The sequence below is a fragment of the Siphateles boraxobius genome, unplaced genomic scaffold (genome assembly GCF_051911475.1).
Source record: "Siphateles boraxobius isolate OS27281-9 unplaced genomic scaffold, OSU_SipBor_1 66, whole genome shotgun sequence".
Lineage (NCBI taxonomy): Eukaryota > Metazoa > Chordata > Actinopteri > Cypriniformes > Leuciscidae > Siphateles > Siphateles boraxobius.
In genome coordinates, this window is record NW_027509193.1 from 18,687,770 (window position 1) to 18,710,725 (window position 22,956).

Consider the following 22,956-nt stretch of genomic DNA (forward strand, 5'->3'; position numbering starts at 1 on the left):
GCAGCGTATATCTGAGAGCGCACGCCATGTTCCCGCGCGCGAGCAGAGAGATTCGCGCTCGGCACAGTATATTCCGCGCGCGAGCAGAGAGATTCGCGCTCGGCACAGTATATTCCGCGCGCGAGCAGAGAGATTCGCGCTCGGCACAGTATATTCCGCGTGCGAGAAGAGAGATTCGCGCTCGGCACATTATATTCCGCGCGCGAGGAGAGAGATTCGCGCTCGCGCATTATATTAATGTACTTTCGCGCTACAATAATACGCTCTCGACATTTGACAGGAAAATAACGCCATATTTTTGTTTTATTTATTTTGTAATTGAAAGGAAAAAGCGAGCCCGATCTCATGAAAGTGCGTATCAATAAAACCAATGTTATTTCTCGTGCCATTTATACGCCTAAAAGAGTTTTTGCGTGTCTATGATACGCAGTTTGCGCGTGCATATGATACGCACTTTATAGCGTGTAATACGTACGCACCCCCCGCCCCCCTTCCCCTAATCCTACCCAAGGGGATTTCAGTGCGTAGCATATACACGCAAAAACCATTTTTGGCGTATAAATGGCACGAGAAATAACATTCGTGGTATAGATACGCACTGTCATGAGACTGTGTTGGAAAAAGCACAGCACTTATTATTATTATTATTATATTAACCCATTCATCAACAATAAATGCCACTCTCAACAGCGTGAACATTGCCATGAGTATACCGGGGCCTTAAGTCAGTGCATATTTGTGCATGCACACACATGTATGTTTTTGCATGATCCTGAAACTAATAAATATGCATACATAATGGAAAATGTGATTTATTTCCCAAAAGAGAATAAGCATCGCATAAGAAATTTTTTTATGCTTATATGCAGGCGCTTGTATATGTGTGCATGCACTTTGGCAGAGGACACAGACAGAGGGTCATGTAGAGTTCAAAATACAGGGCAGTATGAGTATGAAAGGGGCATGGGCATGTTTATTTTGCTCTGCAGGGCACAGAAGGAAAGGATGTGTAATCACACACACACACACACACACATCCAGGGACATATTCACTCAAGTCTCAATGGAATGATACCAGCCTGGTTGTACCAATCCCATTCCCATCCATTCGCTGCTTAAGCCTAAAGCCCCAGAGGATAACCGGATGTGCTACAGTGTGAATGTGTGTTTGAGTGTGTGTTTGTGTTTATTACAGAGAGTAAGTAAAAGACAAAGGAGGATGCGTTAGGTGGAAGATCCAAGTGTAAGCAATAAAGGGACTCGGCTCCAAATAAATGATTTATCTGAGAAGCTAAGCAACATTTTAACTGCAACTCAGAATACCACGCTAGCTCTTTTTTCTCCCCAGGCCATTTTCCCTGAAACAAAGTACAATACTGTGTCCCTGCACTGGCTTCAAAGTGGGTGATTCATAAAATCTGCTAACTTCCACAAAAAGTGCCCCTTAACAAATTAACACTGATTTCCCACAGTCCCGAATTATTCAATCCCCCACGACACAGCCCATTCAACCTCTGGACACCCTTCAGATACCCTTACATATCCCCGGAAGCCCTTACAAATGCTCCTTGACCTTTTCACTAACATTTAACACTGTTGACGGCACCTATACCTGTACATGCCCTCTGTACATATCGTTCCTTCACCAGCCCCCATCATTCTTAACCCGGTGGCCCTTGCAGTGTTCTTCAGCCCCTAACCCTCCTCCCCCTTCTATTGTTGGCTTCACAGTTTGGATTCAGGCCCAGCAGTGACAAGGTGACTGCCTCCTTATGTTTGCACTAATTAAAAGAGAAGCACTCATTTGTCCCTGACTATATGAGGCTGGTCTAGTTGGAAAGCCCAGCTGTACGAGAAAGGGGAGAACTGTACGCCTGTCCTTCCAGAAGTCCTATAAACACAAATCTCTCTCTCTCTCTCTCTCGCTCTCTCGCTCTCTCGCTCTCTCTCTCTCTCTCTCTCTCTCTCTCTCTCTCTCTCTCTCTCTCTCTCTCCTCCCCCCACACCAATGTTCCTACGATAGTTTTATTATAGCAATTACATAGATTGGCCTGCAAGAAAGCATATACAGATGGAGCGAGATGCTCTCAAACATAAAATTTTGCATAAAACCTTAAATAGAAAGCATAAAACAAGCTTCATCTTGGTGGAGAACACAAGTTAGTTTTGAAACACTTCCACTGAAGTTTTGGACAGTTTTAAAGTAATTTAACTGACACTTCTGGAATGTCATTGATACCAGGGTGAGATTTGTTCAAAAATATTTGAACAAGAATGTCATCATTGACATTATTTTGTAAAAATGCAGACAAAGTAATGTAGACAATTAACTTATTGACTATGAATGTGTTTATACAATGAGGCATTAAGATAAACCGTCAAACATACTGAACACATTTAAGCCATTTATCCCGACAAATTTGTATTATCTTCATTCTATCTTAGTCCATTATAAATTGTAGTGTCATTCATGTTTTACTAGGCTGTTTGAATATCTGAAACATAGCATAAAAATTTAAATGTTTTGAAAATCTCGGCTTTCAGGTGAAATAGGATATCTAGAGAGACAAAAGAAATAGGGTCGGATCTTAATTTTATTCATCAAGAATTAATTGGATTGCGAGTTGGTGTTAAATACGTAACTAGACAGTTGAAGGGCATTGAAAAACAAATTATTATATATGTTATGAAAGATTATGCAGACATTTTCCCCACTTTTTAAATAATGTGCACATCTGAATCGTGAACAAGTACATTAATGTTTCCCCTCTATGCCCTGCCTTTCGGAATCGTCGATTTTTACAAAGCTCACCGTTCTGAAAAGAGCGGTGTGTTCTGATTGCCAGCAATCCAATGCATTGTGATTGGCCCAAATACCTTAAGCGTGTGATGGAAATGTCACGCCCCTCACCATATTTGGAACATCAGCTCCCAAAGCAATAATGACAGGTGATAATGTCTATAGAGAGTCTAAGTCCCTCCCCTCCGCTTCTGGCTCATGGGACCTTATTTCGGAAAAAAATATGTATGGTAGTCAATGGCGAGAGACAACTTATCTTTTTATGAGTCTGAATTGTGCCCTGAATTACACATATGATGTTTGTCAATTTATAAGATAATTATGAAAGTCACAGTTTGTCATAAAACAGAAGAGTAACATTTAGTTTTATGTGAAAATAGCTCAATGAACTACATCTCTCGTATCGCACTACTATGTACGTCACCAAGCTCGTATGTGTGCAGTCTGGTACAAAACACACAGGCATGATGGCGTAACGTTACGATTATAATATTAGACTATAGAAATAATGACAGATGTTAGCTTCAGTAAAGTTAGCTTCATTCATTGAGAGAAAAGGTATGATGTCACATGCGCGCTTTTTGGGTTTGTAGTCTTTGTAATTATTTATTTTCACAGTCTTATACCTCAACAGTTTTACATCAAACTGCGACTTTCTTGACTTTAAAATGTATCTTTAAATTGACAGACATATGTGTAATTCAGGGCACAATTGACCCTTCAATAAGCCCCGCCCTCCCTAGTTACTGTTGCTATGCCTGTCAAGCTTTCGCGCCAGGTACGTCTATTACAGTGTGTATGCACCGGTGTCAAACATTCTCAACTAGATAATTAGTAATTTTTGGCGAACGAGAAAATATCTGAGAGAGCAAGACAAAAGGGACTGCAGTATGCATTTGAAGGATATATCCACGACATAATATGCAACCGATTAGAGAATAATTCAATAAAAATTGAAGCTAAACCTTATAACGGCAGTCCCCACAAGCAACAGCGCCTCATACGCTGATCATTAAAATGGGAAACACACAAACTGAGGAACAGCTATGTTTGTGCACGGCAGAGTAAGTGAAATGTGAAAATAATCTAATAATTATAAATCAAACAGTTTATCCATAAATCTTGTGGAATAACATTAAGACAGGGAGAGCCGCAATCGGATTTGGTTAAAGTTACTCAGTCAGGGGTAGTAGGCCGTCGATTAACAAAATTCTGAAATATATTTTAAAGTATGTCAGTGAGCCTCCGTCTTGTCTTTAATCGTCTTATTTTACGTTAAAATATACCCAAATGCACAACGCTTCAGCATGTTTCCCTCACTCGAAAGCTTGCCAGACCTCCCGCGCCTAGTTACGGTTGCTAAGACACGATTGGCCAGTGGCGGTTTTCGGGCGTGGCTTAGCCTAGGGCCAATTCAAACGGGATCCAAATATTTGTTGTCTCTCGCCATTGACTACCATCATAGAATGTCTAATATGGGGAGAACTTTCACTCACAGTAAACTTTCAGGTTCTGAACTGGTTGCAGTTCCACTCTGGTTCCATATGAGGGCGCTCACAGGACGAGTGCAGAATGAATGGAGGTCTATGGAGCTATACCCCTAAAAATCCACTTTTCTCAGGATATAATTTTTTGTCTATTAATTTATATGTTGTTTTCGAAAGGAGATGCAAAGAAATTACAGATTACTGGGTGTTAGATTTTTTAGAGTCGCTTATTTGCTTTAAAAAGTCTTTTAAAATGTCAATGTCGTCATACACATCGTACGACCAGAGAACTGCTTTACGTCAATCCTTCAGTCACTTTGGTGCTTTCGTGATCTGCACTTTCTTTTCTCTCTCGAGGCATTGACAACACAGCTGACACAGGTTAATACACGTGCTAGAAGAGTTAAGTCCGCCTTAACATTCTGGTCCCGCTTCGGATGCCACGATGCCATCAGGCGGTATGTCTGGTCGTAATCAGTCCTTCGCTGGCCAATCAGCGTCCATTAGCAGAATGCTAGCGTGTTATGGGCAACAACAACTCAACCTGTAAGAAATCAAAAGTACATAAGTACTCGTTCATTCAACTTTCGACCTATAACCCATGTTGAACTTGCAAAACCTACATTCAAATCTGAGATTTCTTAACGGCAATCAGGTGAAAGAGACAAATTTAGCCGTCTAGCCCCATAGACTCCCATTCATTTTGCACTTGGACCATCGCCCCCCAGTGGAACTCTGATGGAACTACAACCAAAATTCGGTACAATAGGACTTAATAGGGAGTGGCCAGGCTTTCCGTAGACGGGCTTTGCTACCAGACAATATTTTTCCGAAATAAGGTCCCATGGTGGTCCACCGGAAGGGGAGGGACTTAGGCTCTCTATTAATAACTACCTTATCAATTCGAGCCGGAATCTGATCAGGAAAATGCGGATGATTGATTGATCAAACTGATTGATCAACTTTGCCAGCGCGACTGGACCAGAACGTATCAGATTGGTATGGTTTTATTTGTTGCATCCATTGGGGACATAATTACTGAAATAATGACTTATAGCCTAGTGTCATTTTACGCATCGCGCAGCGCTACGGGGGAGAACACAATGTAAAATATTTTTTTATTTTACCTTTATTTAACCAGAAGAAAAACTCATTGAGATTAAAAATTTCTTTTCCAAGAGTGAATATAAAACATATAACAATTTATGCTGATAATAAAACCTAAAACCAAGACATAAAACCATGTCTGCATTTGTGATCGTAGAAACGACATACAAGTGCAACTCTATACTGCTCAAAACTCGTATTTGAGCTAATTCTTAAAATATGAAAACATACAGGATGTGTCTGTGAGTCAGAAGCGCCAGACTGCAGGCTACTTGCAAAGATGGAATTGTCACACTTTTTACAATCAGCCTTTGTGCACAGCCGGCCTTGTAGCTTACTCTCCCAGGTTCTGGTAACAGTCCTCCGAAAAATGCACAGCACAGTCGAATATTTTGGTTGTAGGCTAGGCCTACTGTTCTGGAACAGTGTTGTAAATAAAGCTTAACCACTTTTTTTCTAATTTTGTCCACTTTTGGAAGGCCAAACAAACTAGTTTGGCTTTCGCAATGAAAAACACAGCATTTCCATGACATGGCGCCGGCGGCAACAATAATAGAGGGTTTGCACCTACGTCACGATTTGGTCAGTTACCCGGATCCGCGGCCATATTGGAGATACTCGTATGTAAACAAAGCATGGATTGCACTGTTTGTACAACTGAACACATTGTTACACTAATTTATGATGTCTAAACCACAGAAAAAAACATTTTGACGAACTAAAGTTAATATGTGGTAAAGATCCGAAAAAGCTAGCTCCTCTAGCCCTTACTGCTATTCTTCCTTCTATTTCTTATCCCGACATACGTTCAGATTGTCAGTCCAAAAAAAGCACATTAAATCCGTTTCAAGCTACATCCATATGTGGTTTGAAATCCTATTCAAATCACATATCAGGAAATCCGCTTCAGTCTGAACGCTCTGATCAGATTTCGCGTGTTATATGACTTTCTCACGCCACGTAAAATGTAAACGTCAGACGTTGTTATCGGGAACATGCTGAAAGTCGCTGCCGAAACAAGGCTGTGTTGTTGCAAACCAGAAAATTATTATTTTTGAAACCGGCGGAAATAAGAGTGCGGAAAATAAGTTGTGCATACCAGCCTCCTACAGTTCTGCAGCTCAAGACGCAGTAAGTTAGTCCAGCGTGGTGGCTACACATTTCTATGTTGTAAAAATTAAATAAGACAACATCTCTATTGCAAATGCAAACCCCTCCATCAACGCAACGTCATTGCGTTGTATGAAAATACCATATGAAAAGTTAATGCAGGATTTAAAATGTTTTAAAACGACATAAGGGCACCAATTTAGTAGATAAAGTGAGCGTTTCTTTTTTCAGCTTTTTTTCAGCATCGTGTCATTTTACGTCACGCAAGGGAGTTGTGTGTGTGCTCTGCGTCAGCTCAGTGCAGAGTAGGTTGGTATTCAGTAAGCGCGATCTTCTGACCGTTGTTCTGTCTAACATTAATCCTGGCCTGTCCCTGCTCTCTTGGCAGCGTAGCAGGCTTGTAATTGTATGGCTGTGGTCCGTTATACGAGTAAGTATGAACAATTACGTCACGCCTGTCACTCCCATTTTCAGATGCGGAAGTTACATTTTCTCACAAAAACGACTCCAGAAGCCAATGTAGCGTATTTATAAGTATATTTTAAAGAAAATCTAGTTCCTACATTATTTTTCTATACATTGAATCGTTGGGTCCTCTAACCTGCAAGATGCCCTTTAACTACTTTACGTCAACATTTTCGCCATAGTCAATGCTTCAGGCCCGGGGTGGGTAATTTTTTTTTTTTTTTACATTTATCACGTTAGTCCAGGGGTCTCAAACACGTCACTCGCGAGCTACCAGTAGCTCGTGGCCTGATTGGAGGTAGCTCGCCAAGGGGCCGTTCACATATGTCTTTTGCGCGCTCAAGTTCGTTATTTCAAATGTAGGAAGCTCATAATTGAAGCGATGCGCTCATTTTTTCCAGGCGCAGCGAGATGAAAAAATCCATTAGCTACTAAAACTTCTTTGTCATTGTGGATCAGTGCATGGTTGCATACAGTGGCGGAACTAGAGTTTTATACATGGGGTGGCCAGAGGGTGGCCACTGCTACTTTCGGGGGTACACAGTACACACACACAGTGGAAAAGCTTGTGGAAGGAATTGGGTCACTCTGTTTGTGTCTATAAGTGTTGAACATCCAACATATTTGCAGAAAACAAAGCTGAACCACCAAGTAGATAAGATACCGCATGTGTCTCTTATGAACTGATGCATTTATTTACAAAAAAAACTCACATTTACATTTTTTATTTTTTATTTTATCTTTTATTAGATATAGCATGCATCAAGCAGACATGTCCTTGAAAAAGTTAAACAATTTTATTGCCCATCAATATAAAATCTTATCCTGGGAAGATTAAATACAACATAATTCTTTCTTTATAATAATTTATAATAATTCTAATTCTAATTATTTAATTTATAATTATTTTTTTGTGTTCATTTTTGGGTGAACTATCCTTTTAATCTGGCAAAATCATCTCAACTTAAATTCCTGAATTGGGTATGTGATTGACTGCCTGTGTCTGGTAGATGCTCTGACCTGTTGCTGGTTCTGAAGTCTGACCACACTGACTCTGACTAGCCAGTGGTGATGCAAGGGCTGGGGGGTCTGTTTGCACCTGATCTGCCTGTTAGTACAGTCATTTTAAACCAAAATCGGGGTCAACCTTGAACAAATTGCAACAAGCAAACTCAACTGATTTTGTATCCTCAATATGTCCTGAATAAGGAAAAAAAAAAGTCCCAAAGAATCCCATTAGGGAAAGTTTAGAAAAAAAATAAATATAGCCTATTCATTATTTTTCTTACGAGAATAGGGTAAAAAGATTAACCTTTAGATATCACCATGAAAATAACTGAGTTGATTACTTACATCAAGACAAACAAAAAATGTATTCCAAGTTTTTTTTTAATTGTTTGTTAAGATGGACAAACGGTGCATAATCTAATTACTTATGTGCTAATTTGCATAAATACCACAACAGATCTAAACATTGGGTCTAGCCAGGTGAAAATGTCTTGTTGAATCTTGTTGACACATAACAGTAAAATACTTAATGTTAAGGTCTGAATGGAACCCATTTAGGCTACCCATGAGCATTAATACATAGAGGCAGGAAGAAGTACTTTAGAAACCAGCCTTTTTTAATTATTAAGAGATGGGGTTTGGGGCCGGGTCAGTGGGACTGTTTCTGGAGGACGAGTCTAAGGGAAGAACAGGAGACAAGGGTAAGGAGAATGCAGAAGACAAAAGGTAAGTAAAATAAAAAGTGAATCCCCAGAAACAGATTTCGAAACTTTCCCCTAATGGGATTCTTAGGGACTTTGTTTCCTTACTCAGGACATAATGAGGATACAAAATTATTTGAGTTTGCTTCTGTTGCAATTTGTTCAACCTTTTTTTCATAAAATGACTGGACTATGTTTGTGCTTATTTTAAAATAACTCTGATATCTCTCCCTTTCTTTTCATGTTTAATTGACCCTGTTCAAAAATATGACAAATTTAAAATATGATTCCAATCATATTCATATTCTAATAATCATCCAATTACCAACATTTAACTCTTTCTCGCCAGTATAAAAAAAAAAGTGGTTTTGGTAATTTTCACAATTTCATGGCACCCCAGAATATTTTGTTGTATGAATATCTGAACATACCTAAAGAAAGAACAAACCCTGTGCTTTTAAAACAAAAACAAAAAAATAATGTTATTCTAGCTTCGTGCATCTTTTTTTTTAATGAACACTTGAATGTTGGCAAGTTTCATAAAAAGCAACATGATCAAAAAGCTGAGAAAATCGCATTTTTCTCAAAGACTACATCTAGATAAGATTCATAATGGTGATCAAAACACAGTAGATCGAGTCCATCAACAACCTACACCCATAAAGCTTCATAGTCCTATAGTGATCGCATTATGATATCGCTTGTTTCTGCTCTTCTTTGCCTGCGTTTTGATCTCCTATCCTCACATTAGCTAGAACATTTGTATACTGTAACGTACACACGGCAAGGTGCTGTATATGCTTGTATTAGGCCTAATGTAGGCTATTGGGAGCAAACCACCCTGATGCTAAAGCTTACTTCAAATATGATGTTTTCTTATTCGGTGAAGTTCGGTATCTTGCAACCATCTCTCGTCCTCTGCTCGTCCGTTTGAAAACTGCGCGCGCCGCGCTGCCGGCAAACGTAATTAAAAAAAAAAAAAATCAGCATCTGCAACTGCAAATACAATTTTGGGGTGGCTCCCGGGGTGGCCAATCGCATGTCAGGGGTGTCCAGTGCCACCCCGGACCCCCCTCTGGCTCCGCCACTGGTTGCATAGCAACGACAGACGCCACGGGAAAATCGGACCGAATTTTACTATTAATAATAAAAGATAAGCTAGTGTGCATTGTAAACTTCCGTTATTTATCTTTTTTGACTCATTCTTTTTATATAAATGATTTATAGGCTGAAATATGCGAGGTTTCTTTTTATAAATCTGGCCATCATTTTTAATGTTGTTGTTTTAATGTTTATGTAAACAAACAGTTCATATTAATGCTAATTATAATTGTTATTTGCTGGTTTTCGACATAAAACTTGGTGTTGGATTAAAACTTGGAATTGATTTTATTCTGTAGTATTAGAAGGCCTATACTTTCTGAACAGAATTCTGTGATAACCGTGATCATTTTGGTCACTTTAATCATGAAATGAAATTTTCATGCCATTTTATCTCTAGTTAAGATGCACTATAAAATGAACTATAATTATGTGTTTTTACAGTATAATATGCAAAGTACAATTTTCTTTAAAAAAAATGATCTCTGATTCTATTCTTTTCTCTGACATTTAGAGGATACCAGAGTAAACAATATGAATTAAAGTTATTTAATGTAAGAAAGAGCAGTATGCTTTTGTTAATTTATCAACCTATCCTTGTGGAATAGTGGAATATTTTTTGTTGACTTCTCAGCTTAAGTTAGTAATTATTATTTAACCTTTATATGATTGGTTGAACCATGGTATCAATAAAAACTACACAATAGTAAGAGCTGAACTGTTGCTTTTATTCATCCAATTTCCACCACCATGGAAAAAGTGGGCCAGTCTTAGGCCTGAAACTCCCGGGCTGAAAAGTGGCCCCACTCCGGCCCTGCATGTGGCTAATGCTGTGCCTCTCTCAACCACAAACGCCATCTTTCATCTGTTTTTTGCACTCTTCTCTTTAACTTTTGGCAGTCTATAGAACTCGAAATGTTTTTTCCCGGTGCGACCGATTAGTAGAGACCAAAACACAGCCATTTTTCAGCAGTAATAATCACCCAGATATGCAAGTCCGTTCAGTTCTGTGCCATTGTTTACGTTCAGTGCCTCCAAAATGGCCGACTTCCGGATTGATGACGTGTAGTGTAAACCCTCTATACAGTGAGAATAAAAGTTACGCTTCTTTCTTTGCGTATACATTTGGGTGCTGTTATGAAACTCTGCCCCCACAGACAGATTTGTGTGGGCATGTTTGAATTAAGTGTTTTAGGAAGGCGTGGCTGAGCCTGAACTTTTAACTTTTTTGCAAGTTGTAAAATTGCAAGTACATGATAAATAAAGTTATTGTCTCTCAAAAGAATGAATTAATTCTGAACTGCCTTAAGTAATTTTTCATTCGAATCCTACTGCTTTATGGTTCTACGTCACTAGAAGATACATTTGCACAATACACACCTATGTTGTACATTGTCACCCCCACAAACAACTTGACCAGCCCTCAACAAGTCATTTTACTGACGACTGCTTCTTAAATCTCGGAGTTCAAAGTCAGCTTTAGAAAGATGGGTGACTCACTAGCCAGTTTATTTGGACCAGCTAGATCCTCAGAATCACAACCTGAAAGTATGAATAATTATTGATGTATATTTTCTACTGGGTGTGCATAGTTTTGAGATATTGTGTGAGTTTACGGCTAACTCACGTTTTTACTGTCTTACTGAAATAATTCTGCTAATCATCCGTGGGCCTCTTTTACCTAAAACTGTGTCTGTTAATACAGATTGTCTGTCATTCTTAATACTTTGAGTAAAGATAAAGGATGGAGCAAGATTTGCTTTAAAACGTTTGTTACATCAGTCATTCACGTTGCTCGGCTAATGTATGCGCTGTTATTGATATACTTTCCGCATGTGCACTGCAATAAATTATAAATATACACATTGGTTTGATGATGGACATACACTTATTAATGCTGATGGTGAGTAATTATAGTTGAAACATCTCATAATGAAGGCTTCATCAACTGAGTATAGCGCAACACTGTGAAACGTCCTGGGGCCTGTTTCAATAAGGAGGTTCAGTAAACTCTGAGTTGAAACTTGAAATCTGAGTTTTTTTAATTAAAAAAAAAAAAAATCAGCATCTGCAACTGCAAATACAATTTTGGGGTGGCTCCCGGGGTGGCCAATCGCATGTCAGGGGTGTCCAGTGCCACCCCGGACCCCCCTCTGGCTCCGCCACTGGTTGCATAGCAACGACAGACGCCACGGGAAAATCGGACCGAATTTTACTATTAATAATAAAAGATAAGCTAGTGTGCATTGTAAACTTCCGTTATTTATCTTTTTTGACTCATTCTTTTTATATAAATGATTTATAGGCTGAAATATGCGAGGTTTCTTTTTATAAATCTGGCCATCATTTTTAATGTTGTTATTTTAATGTTTATGTAAACAAACAGTTCATATTAATGCTAATTATAATTGTTATTTGCTGGTTTTCGACATAAAACTTGGTGTTGGATTAAAACTTGGAATTGATTTTATTCTGTAGTATTAGAAGGCCTATACTTTCTGAACAGAATTCTGTGATAACCGTGATCATTTTGGTCACTTTAATCATGAAATGAAATTTTCATGCCATTTTATCTCTAGTTAAGATGCACTATAAAATGAACTATAATTATGTGTTTTTACAGTATAATATGCAACATTGGTTTGATGATGGACATACACTTATTAATGCTGATGGTGAGTAATTATAGTTGAAACATCTCATAATGAAGGCTTCATCAACTGAGTATAGCGCAACACTGTGAAACGTCCTGGGGCCTGTTTCAATAAGGAGGTTCAGTAAACTCTGAGTTGAAACTTGAAATCTGAGTTGACAGCCTGAGATGGGAAACTCTGAGTTTTCGGTTTCAGAACAGCTGAATTGAGCTAGTTCAATCAACTCTGAGCAGGTTGACTTTAAGTTAAAGGACAAGTTCGGTATTTTACACTTAAAGCCATGTTTTAAGATCGTTTCTGATGAAATAGATCAATTAAGATTGAAATTTGGACAAATGCTGCTGTCACGAGAATTTTCGGTTTCTCTGCTAGCACCCCTCCACCTACACAATGGTTTCATAGGGTCACTGGAAGAATCATTCATAAGACATGAAACTCACCGAGTGGTCAGGGGTGTTCACTGATATGCTCACACAAAAATCGCTGCAAAAGATGCTTTCCAACAGGTTTTATCGTAGTTTTTGTCCAACTCTATTGACTTGTATTGGATGTTCTGTGAGGTCAGGCCCGGCGTCAAGGGGGTGCTTGGGGGGGCTTAGCCCCCCCTATGATGATCTCAAGCCCCCCTAGCGGTGATCTGAATGATGCTTATGTGACTGAGCGTTCGTGCAGGGTTTTTCTAAACACTTATGAATAAGATAACTATAAACGAGAACCGTCTGAACTGTTCTCGACTTTACCCCTTTTGTACAATGCACACGTCTGCAGTGCATTACGGCTCCGACAAGATTTTATTCTGTCCTCCACGCGGTGCCAACTCACACCAGGAGCATTTCAGAAGCAACGCGACTGGATGCGCGAGACCATGTGATTTGCCTGTCCGATGTGATTTTTCTTGATTTTTGGGTTTCTACCTTACAGTCTATGGTTTCTACCAAGGATATATTGGTGTGCAATACAATTGGGAGTCCTTACAGGGTGCTAATACAGAAATCGAAAATTCTCGGGACAGTAGCATTTGTCCAAATTTCAATCTTGACCGTTCTATTTCATCAGAAACGATCTTAAAACAGGGCTTTAAGTGTAAAATACCGAACTTGTCCTTTAAGCACGTGCAGCACAACTATGAAAAGCCATTATCAATGTAGCTCCGAAATTACGATTCACCATGGCAACAGCACCTGACAAAAAGACATCCACATACTTTCAATTCAATACACAAGTATAATTCTTATTCACTGTTATATCAGCAGGTGAAAACTGACAGAAAGGTAAATTATTGAACTAATATTCATTTTCATGGTGTCCCACAGGAGTAAAAAAATAAATAAAAAAGGTGGCAGCAACTAAAAATGAACAATAAATTCATAATTCAATCAGTTAAATCTTTAAGCATAAAAGGTTCGTGGCTGTAGGCTACATGACTTTACAAACATTTGACATATTAAATAAATATAATTCAGTATCTATTTCAATGTAGCTGTTTCCACATACTATAATGCTCTTTTTACATAATTAAATGCTCTCTAATCCAACCTGTTAAATTTTTTTAATTAGGCTAATGAAATTAACATTTGACTTCTACTGGGCCAACAGGAAGAAGGCATAGGCTGGACCTGCACCATCACTGATAGATGAAGAGGAGATACACAATATTGGAAGGATATTAAAATCCAACAGGAAAAAGAATAACTGTTGCTTTTGTATTTGTAGGAAATAAAGATTACCAAATAAATTGTAAATAATCTGTGTGTATTCAACAGCTGTGGTGGTTACGGCATATATCTCAGACTATCCTTCAATTCCATTCAGTAATTTGTTTCATTTTCGGAAGGTGCGATGATGGGAATATGCATATCATCAATGCATCCAACCACATTGGAAATCCTAAAGGAAAATCTAATTATTAGGTTACTTTCAGAGGTCACAGAAAGATGTTATCAAGTGAATGTCATTTATCAGATTAGCCTCATTTAAACTGATTTCTCCACCACTGTCCTGCAATCCTGTGAAACTTCTCTTTGATGGATCTCATGAGTTTGTGTCCAGGAAACAACACAAAAATTCTCAGAAAGAGTGTGAAAGCGAGGCACATTTTCCTTCCCGCTCTGATACAGCAGCTTTACTAATGTGCTCTCTTCAATGTTATATAGAAAAATGTGCAATTAATGAATGAACTTTTCTTACTTAGCATTTTTTTCTTGTTGTTTCCAGTCAAAGTATCTAAAGATTATTAAATCCAAATGCAATTACTAAAAGAAAATCTCTGGGTTTATATAAGAAAACCTGCTCCCGACCAGGTTAGGTTCACAGAGTAAGTTGCCATGGTAACTGACTCTGAGTATAACTTACCCCTCTTTCAGAAACGGGCTTGACTAACTCTGCTCTCTCGGGTTGGACATACCTCCCATTCTGAAACGGAAAACCCAGAGTTTGCCTCATTTCAGGGTTAACATACTCAGAGTTTTCTCTTAACCTCCTTTCTGAAACAGGGCCCTGAAATTCAGTTATTGTAATTGCTGTTTTGTTTCCAATACGTGCTGTAAGCAGTAGACCAATCACAACAGACTGTGCCATCTGGCCAATCAGAGGACAGCCAGCTCGCGGAATGGAGTGATTTTTAGAGAGACTGATTAATCCGCTAGTCCTTTGAGAATAATTGAAGAATTAAAATTCAATGATTTTTATTTCCGCCATGATGGATTTTCCGCCATTTTGAATTTTGTCGAAAAACTACTTTTGCGAACTAGTCCCTGGTTTTTAGACCGATCGGAACCAAACCAGTGCAGAAATGTTCTCTGGAGTCTGCATATCAATAATTATTGAAAAAAAGTTGAAATTTTGATTCAGGGTCGCTAGGGGGAGCAAAATGAACGTTGTGGGCGAAGCCTTTTTTACTAAAATGGCTATAACTCAAGAAGTAAATGAGATAGCTTCACCAATCTCGGTTCACATGTGTATGAGTTCAATTTGAGGTCACAGTAAAAAATCGCGACGATTGAACACTAGGTGGCGCTATAATGTGAAAAAAAACATAAAAAGGGTTCTGACCACCTTACCGTTAGTCTGATTGACTAGAAAATTGGTATGTAGTGTCTTGGTCCAAGGTGCCATGTATGTCAATGAGGAAATTGGCTTATCCCAAAAAAATGAATTTGCGCACCTATTAGACAAGGGTTAACGGAGGTTGATCAGCATGAAACTCGTTGGGCATGTTCAACTCATGGCTCAAGAGGTCTGTAAGAGTTTTGAAAGAAATCGGCCACTAGTTGGCGCTAACGAGTTTTACGGCTCTGTAATCACGTGGTGTTGCACACATCCCCACAATATGCATATCATTTGATAGATCTCCTCATGCTGAACAACTTTGCCTCTAGAACCATTGCTGTCAATCAAATCGTTCATATAAATATTCACAAATATGTTAAAAACCTACTTTTGCAAACTAGTCCTAGGTTTTTCGCCCAATCGAAACCTGACCAGTCTAGGACAATTCTCTGGATTCACTAGATCAGGGGTCTCCAACCTTTTTTCATTTGAGAGCTACTTTTTAAAAAATATAGTGGCCGAGAGCTACTCATGTAGGCTTATACAATACTTAAATCTCTTAAATAATGTCTCATAACTCTCAACTATCTAAACTGTTTTAGACCTAAAAGAGTTTTTGTAGGCCTATATATGTCACCCTTAAATGTCAGAGAAAAGAACAGAATCAGAGATTAATTTTTTTAAAGAAAATTGTACTTTGCATATTATACTATAAAAACACATAATTATAGTTGATTTTATAGTGCATCTTAACTAGAGATGAAATGGCCTGAAAATTTCATTTCATGATTATAGTGACCAAAATGATCAGTTATCACAGAATCCTGTTCAAAAAGTACTAATACTACACAATAAAATCCATTCACCAAGGTTTATGTCGAAAACCAGCAAATAACAAAAAAAAAAAAAAAAAAAAAAAAAAAAGATTTATAAAAGCTCGCATATTTCAGCCTTTAAATCATTTTTATAAAAAGAATGAGTCAAAAAGATAAATGACGTTCACAATGCACATTAGCTATCTTTCATTATTAATAGTAAAATTCGGTCCGATTTTCCCGTGGCGTCTGTCATTGCTATGCAACCATGCACTGCGCTCTCCACAATGACAAAGAAGTTTTAGTAGCTAATGGATTTTTCATCTTGCTGCGCATGGAAAAAATGAGTGCATCACTTCAATTATGAGCTTCCATTGCGATATGTGAACGCCCCCTTGGTGAGCTACCTCCAATCAGGCCACGAGCTACTGGTAGCTCGCGAGCGACGTGTTGGAGACCCCTGCCATAGACCATTGGCAACCGCAATGTGTGCTCCACAGATGAGGCATACAGCTTTATCTTTAACATTAGTGAAGAGGAATTCTGTCTCCCACTCCTCGTTAATATAATAAGTCTTCTTTTTTGCATGACCTGCATCGTCAGCCATAAATAATTTTTATTTTTATTTTTTACAGTACAATTTATCTTATGTATAAATTTATCGGTCTGCCCGCGACCGCCTCAACTCACTGAAGTTACGTTACGTTTTTTTTTTTAAACGTGCTCGACGTGCAGATTCTAAATATTTTTAATTATTTTATTATTTTATTATGTTTTAATGGTATATGAAATGTTACCATTAGTTATTTTCTCATTTTATGCCATCATAATAAATAATCATAAAAAAAAAACTAAATGAAAAAGACAATTCAGGCTATTTTTAGAACGTGCTCGGCGGGCGACTCAGAGACTCCATGCGGACTACCAGGTGCCCGCGGGCACCATGTTGGAGACCACTGCTCTAGATCAATAATTATTGAAAAAAAGTTGAACTTTGTCCTTTGGTTTGCTATAACAGGGTCATTTAGAAAATGGGCGTGACAAAATACACTCAAAGGCCTATAAATCATAAATAAAAACTCAGAACTTCACAAAAATTGGTGAGCATATGTGTCATAACATGGTGAAGAAGCATGAAGATTGGACCATAGGTGGCGCTATAACTGTTAAAAAGCTTCAACACCATGTATTTCCTATGGTAAATTGCCTGTATTAGCTGTAGATGGTATTTTCCATCTACGATCATATAATGTTCATATCATAATGTTCAAAACCATCATAAATCATTCTAGAATGTGGTATATCATGGTAAATCATCCTATAACATGGTAAATCAAGGTAAACTGAGATAAATCATGGTAAAGTATGGTGAATCATGCTAGAATCATATTAAATCATACTACAATGTGTTGAATTGTGGTAAACCATACTAGAGCAGGCTAAATTATGGTGAATCATAGAACTTGGTATATCATGGTAAACTACGGTAAAGCATGCTAGATTCATGGTAAATCATACTGGAACATGGTAAATCATGAAAAATCACACTAAAATTTGGTATATCATGGTAAATCATACTAAAACATGGTCGATTCCATCTATGATGTCAGTGGTTAAATGCTTGCTACATAAAACTTAATGTCTTTTGATGCTTTTGAGTTTAACTGCCTGAACTGCTTGAACACCGCTAAATGCTGCTAGCAGCTTTAATTTTTATTTTTATTATTATTAATAATGATAATGATTTTTAGTTATATAGCACCTTTCCACCAAGGTTGCATCTAAGGCAGTGGTTCTCAAAACTGGGTTATGTGAGGTGACAGAAGGGGGTACGCGAACAAAATGCTGAATTTTGCCGTTCATTCTAATCCACCTTAAAATAACATTAAAACTTAGCATGTATTTCTAGCAGGTAAAATGCCCTAAATAGGCTACATGACATCCGATCAAATTAGATCATTTTTTTTGGGTCAAAACTTTGACTGCATTCACACAAGCAGCGTGTAGGCCTTTATGATAGCCTATGTTTCGTGCAAATTTTGCTTTCTTGGCAAATCACATTTGTAAAAGTGAGGATTTAGCACTTACTAGCACAAAGAACAAATATAGACACAGACAGATCTCTGTGCATAGAGATCAATCTAAGATTCAAACTCTCTTGTGTTTAATGTTGATCACGAATATCCACACAATTTCAAATGTGACATTGATTTTATACAACAGTTCAACAAACGATAGGTATTAATATTAATTGATGTTCATTTTGAACACTGTATTGTCCGTCTTTGTTTTTGTATTTGTCCGCCCACAACAAAACATAGCTCCAACGAGGGCCACAGCAGCTTTGTTAATTAATCTGCGGCTTTGAACAAATTGTGAGAGTCAATGATTCACTCATAATTACAGGAACTTGCTTCGTTACAGATGAATAAATGACTCGATGACTCACTCATAAAGACAGTGACTTGCCGCCACCTGATGGCAGATTTAATTTAATATTTAAAAGCGTCACTTCGTTTTTACAATCATTGCATATTTCTCTATTTAACATTTTTTTATTTAAAGCATTATTTATTTTATAAAGGTAAAAAATGCACTGGAAATATCGATTTAAGGGGGCAAATATTGCCCCTTATTAAAAAAGGTGTTACTGCAGAGAGGGGGTACACATGAGGATGTTAAAAGCCTCTTAAAAGACAACACTCTAAAAAGTTTGAGAAGGAATTGACCCTTCGCTAAGCCACGCCCGAAAACCACCACTGGCCAATCGTGTCTTAGCAACCATAACTAGTAGCGGGAGGTCTGTCAAGCTTTCGATCGAGGGAAACATGCCGAAGCGCTGTGCGTATGGATTGTGCAAATCTGATACCCGGTATCCTAAAAGTTTGGACGGGGGAGTGGAATTTTTTTCCTTCCCGAAAATTTTGGGGAGAAATGATGGGCGTGGATCCAGCAGTGTGGGAGACCCCATTCACAACTATGTCGACAGGATTAACAAAAACACCAACACTTCCAACACTTGGAAGTTGGAAATAATGACGGTTCTTTGTGATTTAGAAATCCCCCCCTCCCCCCCCCCTCCCCCCCCTCTGGCTCTCCCGGTGTTAGTGTTATTCCACCAGATTCATGGATGAGATGTCTGATTTATAATTATTAGATTATTTTCACATTTCACTTACCCTGCTGTGCCCGAATATAGCTGTTCCTCAATGTGTGTGTTTCCCAATTGAATTGTCAGCTGGGACTATAGGCTTTAGCTTCAATTTTTATGAAATTATTCTCTAATCGGTTGCATATTATGTCGTGGATATATCCCTCGAATGCATACAGTCCCTTTTGTCTTGCTCTCTCAGATATTTCACATGTTCGCCAAAAATTACTAATTATCTCATTGGTAATGTCTGACACCGGTGCATACACACTGTAGGCCTAATAGACGTGCCAGGCGCGAAAGCTTGACAGGCGTAGCAACAGTAACTAGTGAGGTTGGGTCTTAGCGAAGGGTCAATTACGGAATAGGGTTAAGGGTTAAGGAATAGAACAAAATCAACATCAAAGCACAATACACATACCAAGGGCAGAAAGTAATATATGTCACTTACAAAGTTAGGTTAAAGATACAAACAAAGAGGGATTCAAATAAAACAACATATAATAAGGTAGAATTTACAGACTGTGAGCTGAAGAGTAATATTCAGAGAAAAAAAATGTTTTTAAGAGGTTTTGGAATGACAGAAGGGTGGATGCTTGACGGATGTCTTGAGGAAGAGCCACAACGCTAAAAGACCTGGCACCTGGTTACCAGACTATTGAAACTGACTGAATATAGCACAGCCTCACTTAAGATATTTTTCACTTGCTGCCACTGAGGTCAATGTATATTATGAGTTGAGATTAGGAGTTTTATTATAAATGAAAGTGTTTTTTGACCTTTGATGCATGTAAATTGTATGATGCATGTAATTGTAGGAAACCAACCTCCAATACATAATTAGGAGCCTTAAAAATAGCCTAATAGAGGCACTTTAACTTTAAAGCTTTACAGTAGCCCAGACATATTCCCATACATCTGAAAATGCTGCATATAATACTGCATTTGAGATATTATAGATACATAATTATAGATAGAATACATTTAAAAATTACAAGGTTTAATTATTATTTATGGTCAACAGACTTTCTAAGGACTTGTGATTTCCATTGTAAAGTGTCTGAGCAGCAGGTCAATGTGTTAAAGCGCTTATAGTTAAATAAGACAGCCACCAGGAACAGAGTCACACATGATAAATTAATGAATGCAGTAAAATAACACATCTTCATTATCACCTCTCGTCTCTGTGGTCCTTTCAGCCTAATTAGAAAGTACTGCGGCGGCTGAAGCATACAGCAGTCTCTTTATTTAATTTAAAATAAGGTATTTATACTAACACACATATGCAACCTTTAAGTGGTAGTGAGCACTGTATTTGTTTCTTATGTCATCATACTGTACTACTGTATGATGGTTAATTGTCTGGGTTTTTCAAGATAAATGTAACAGAGGTATTTTTCTCTATGGGGACTTTCATTTTGATGGGGTTTTCCTTTCTCCAGCGTGTTCGCGGGAGCAAAGACGTCTGGGAAGAAGAAGAGTAAGCAGTGTTATGAGGCAGATACGCCATGATCGCTGTATGAGAAGTCAACATTTTTTACGCTGGAGTTGTAATGTAAGACAGTGGTGCACGGTCAGATTAAGTTTCGTGAGTTTAGTGTACACTAACATTGTTGTGTGAAACTGAGACCCAGTTAAAGCAGAAGTTCGGTTGATTGCGTCATCGGACAGAGAACGGTGTTGGAGACTGGCTGAGAGCACGATAGTTGCTATAGCCGTGACTTTCATTCAGAAAACTGTTATATTTTGGCATTATTCTGACTGTAAGCATTTTTACGAGAGTCCTACTGTTTTTCGGAGTCATCCATGAACTGTGTCAGAGCGAGTGACAAATGATGTCTGAGAACTGAACGATCGGTTTTGAAGGAGTGATTATTTTTTTTGCTGAGTTTTTTTTTAAGAGACTGACGATCATCCGTGATCAAGATTTGTTTTTGAAAGAATTTTTTTTGTGATTCAGATCTTTCAGTCAATGCGTGCCGCGTGCGAGCTGAACTGTGCCATTTTGTTCCAGAAAGTTCCAGAGTTCCCTTTCGAGAAAATTCACTTCATATTGCATAGCTATACGCTATTGGAAAGCTCCTTTTCTCGAGAATATTGAAGCCTTTATTTTAAAACGCAGTGCAGCTGCACAGCCAGCACAATGAAGAGCTGTCTAGCTCACTGATTAGCTGGGCTGCGGGAACTTATGGCGAAGCGGCGAGAACGCGCGATCCTATCAGGATCACAGGATCCCAACAGGCCCCCCTGTCAGCGGCCAGCGCCGTTCTTCCCAGAGGTCCATGAAGAACTCACTAAATCGTGGCGTGCCCCCTACTCGGCCCGCCTGTGAACCTCAACCTCCGCAACGCTCTCAACCCTTGGCGGCGCTGAGGAAAAGGGGTACGAGAAACTGCCCCCCTTGGAAGAAGCATTGGCCGCGCACCTCTGCCATCCCACCGCCATTGGATGGAAGGCCAAGGCGGCTCACCCATCCAAACCATGCAGGACTACCTCAGCTCTGGTCGGCCAAGCCTATACTTCCGCTGGTCAGGCTGCATCAGCCCTGCACACTTTGGCGGTCCTCCAAGTGTCCAGGCGAAACTCCTCCGCTCCATGGACGAGTCTGGACTGGACCCCGAAGCCTTCAGGGACCTGCGCAGTGCCACCGACTTGGCCCTACATGCTATGAAGACCACTGCCCAAGCGATCGGACGAAGCATGGCCAGCCTGGTTGTGTTAGAACGCCCTCTCTGGCTGAACCTTAACCGAGATAAAAGACGCAGACAGGGTTGCTTTCCTGGACTCGCCGATCTCTAACACTGGCCTCTTTGGTCACGCAGTTAAGGGCTTTTCAGAGCACTTCACTGAAGTTGTCGCAGGCCATGCAACACTTCCTGCCGAAGCGTTCCAGTTCGGCTTCAGGCTGCCCCAAGAAAGCGACCCCTCAGCCAGCTAAGCCAGCTAAGCCAGCGCTGCTGGTCTCTCAGCCCTGCCCAGCGGCTGAAACCCATCAATGCCCACAGCCAGCTAAACACTTCCCAGAACGTCAGGGGCCCCAACCCAAAGTTGGCCCAAACAAAGCACAAAAAGAGCAGTTTTTCTCTCCCAAACACATTTCTACCAGAAAGACTCGGGAGATTAATTGAATAGCTGTATACATTTATTGACAGCTCAGCAAGCATAAATTTATAAGTTCTTTGGCGTAGGCCCCGTCCTTAGCGAGCAAAGCGAGGTTAGCCGAATCTGCATGTCCCGCCTGAGATGAAGGTGGGGGCGCAGCCGACCCCCAAAGAAAAGTGGAAGAATAATTCCACGAGGGCGGAGCCCACCCCCAAAGAACTGTAAATAAATATACCCACCAGTCGTGGATCCTGCGGTTCCTGAAACGAGAAAGAAGAATACAGATAAGATGATGAATATTTATTTACGAAATTATTTATTTATATATTTATATAGAACCGGGCCCAATGGACCATCACGCAAGACCACATAAACATGGGGTCAGCTTGACCACAGGCCATGATAGA

The 22,956-nt window shown here is 39.2% G+C and overlaps 1 long non-coding RNA gene across 1 annotated transcript; it reads right to left on the reverse strand.

The window, feature by feature from the left end:
• Positions 1 to 796: 796 nt before the first annotated feature.
• Positions 797 to 2,323, reverse strand: LOC143722455 (uncharacterized). The gene is made up of 2 exons (XR_013196890.1): positions 2,007 to 2,323; positions 797 to 1,941 (listed from the first exon to the last, which is right to left on the reverse strand). It is a non-coding gene; the product is annotated as an uncharacterized LOC143722455 (long non-coding RNA).
• Positions 2,324 to 22,956: the final 20,633 nt, after the last annotated feature.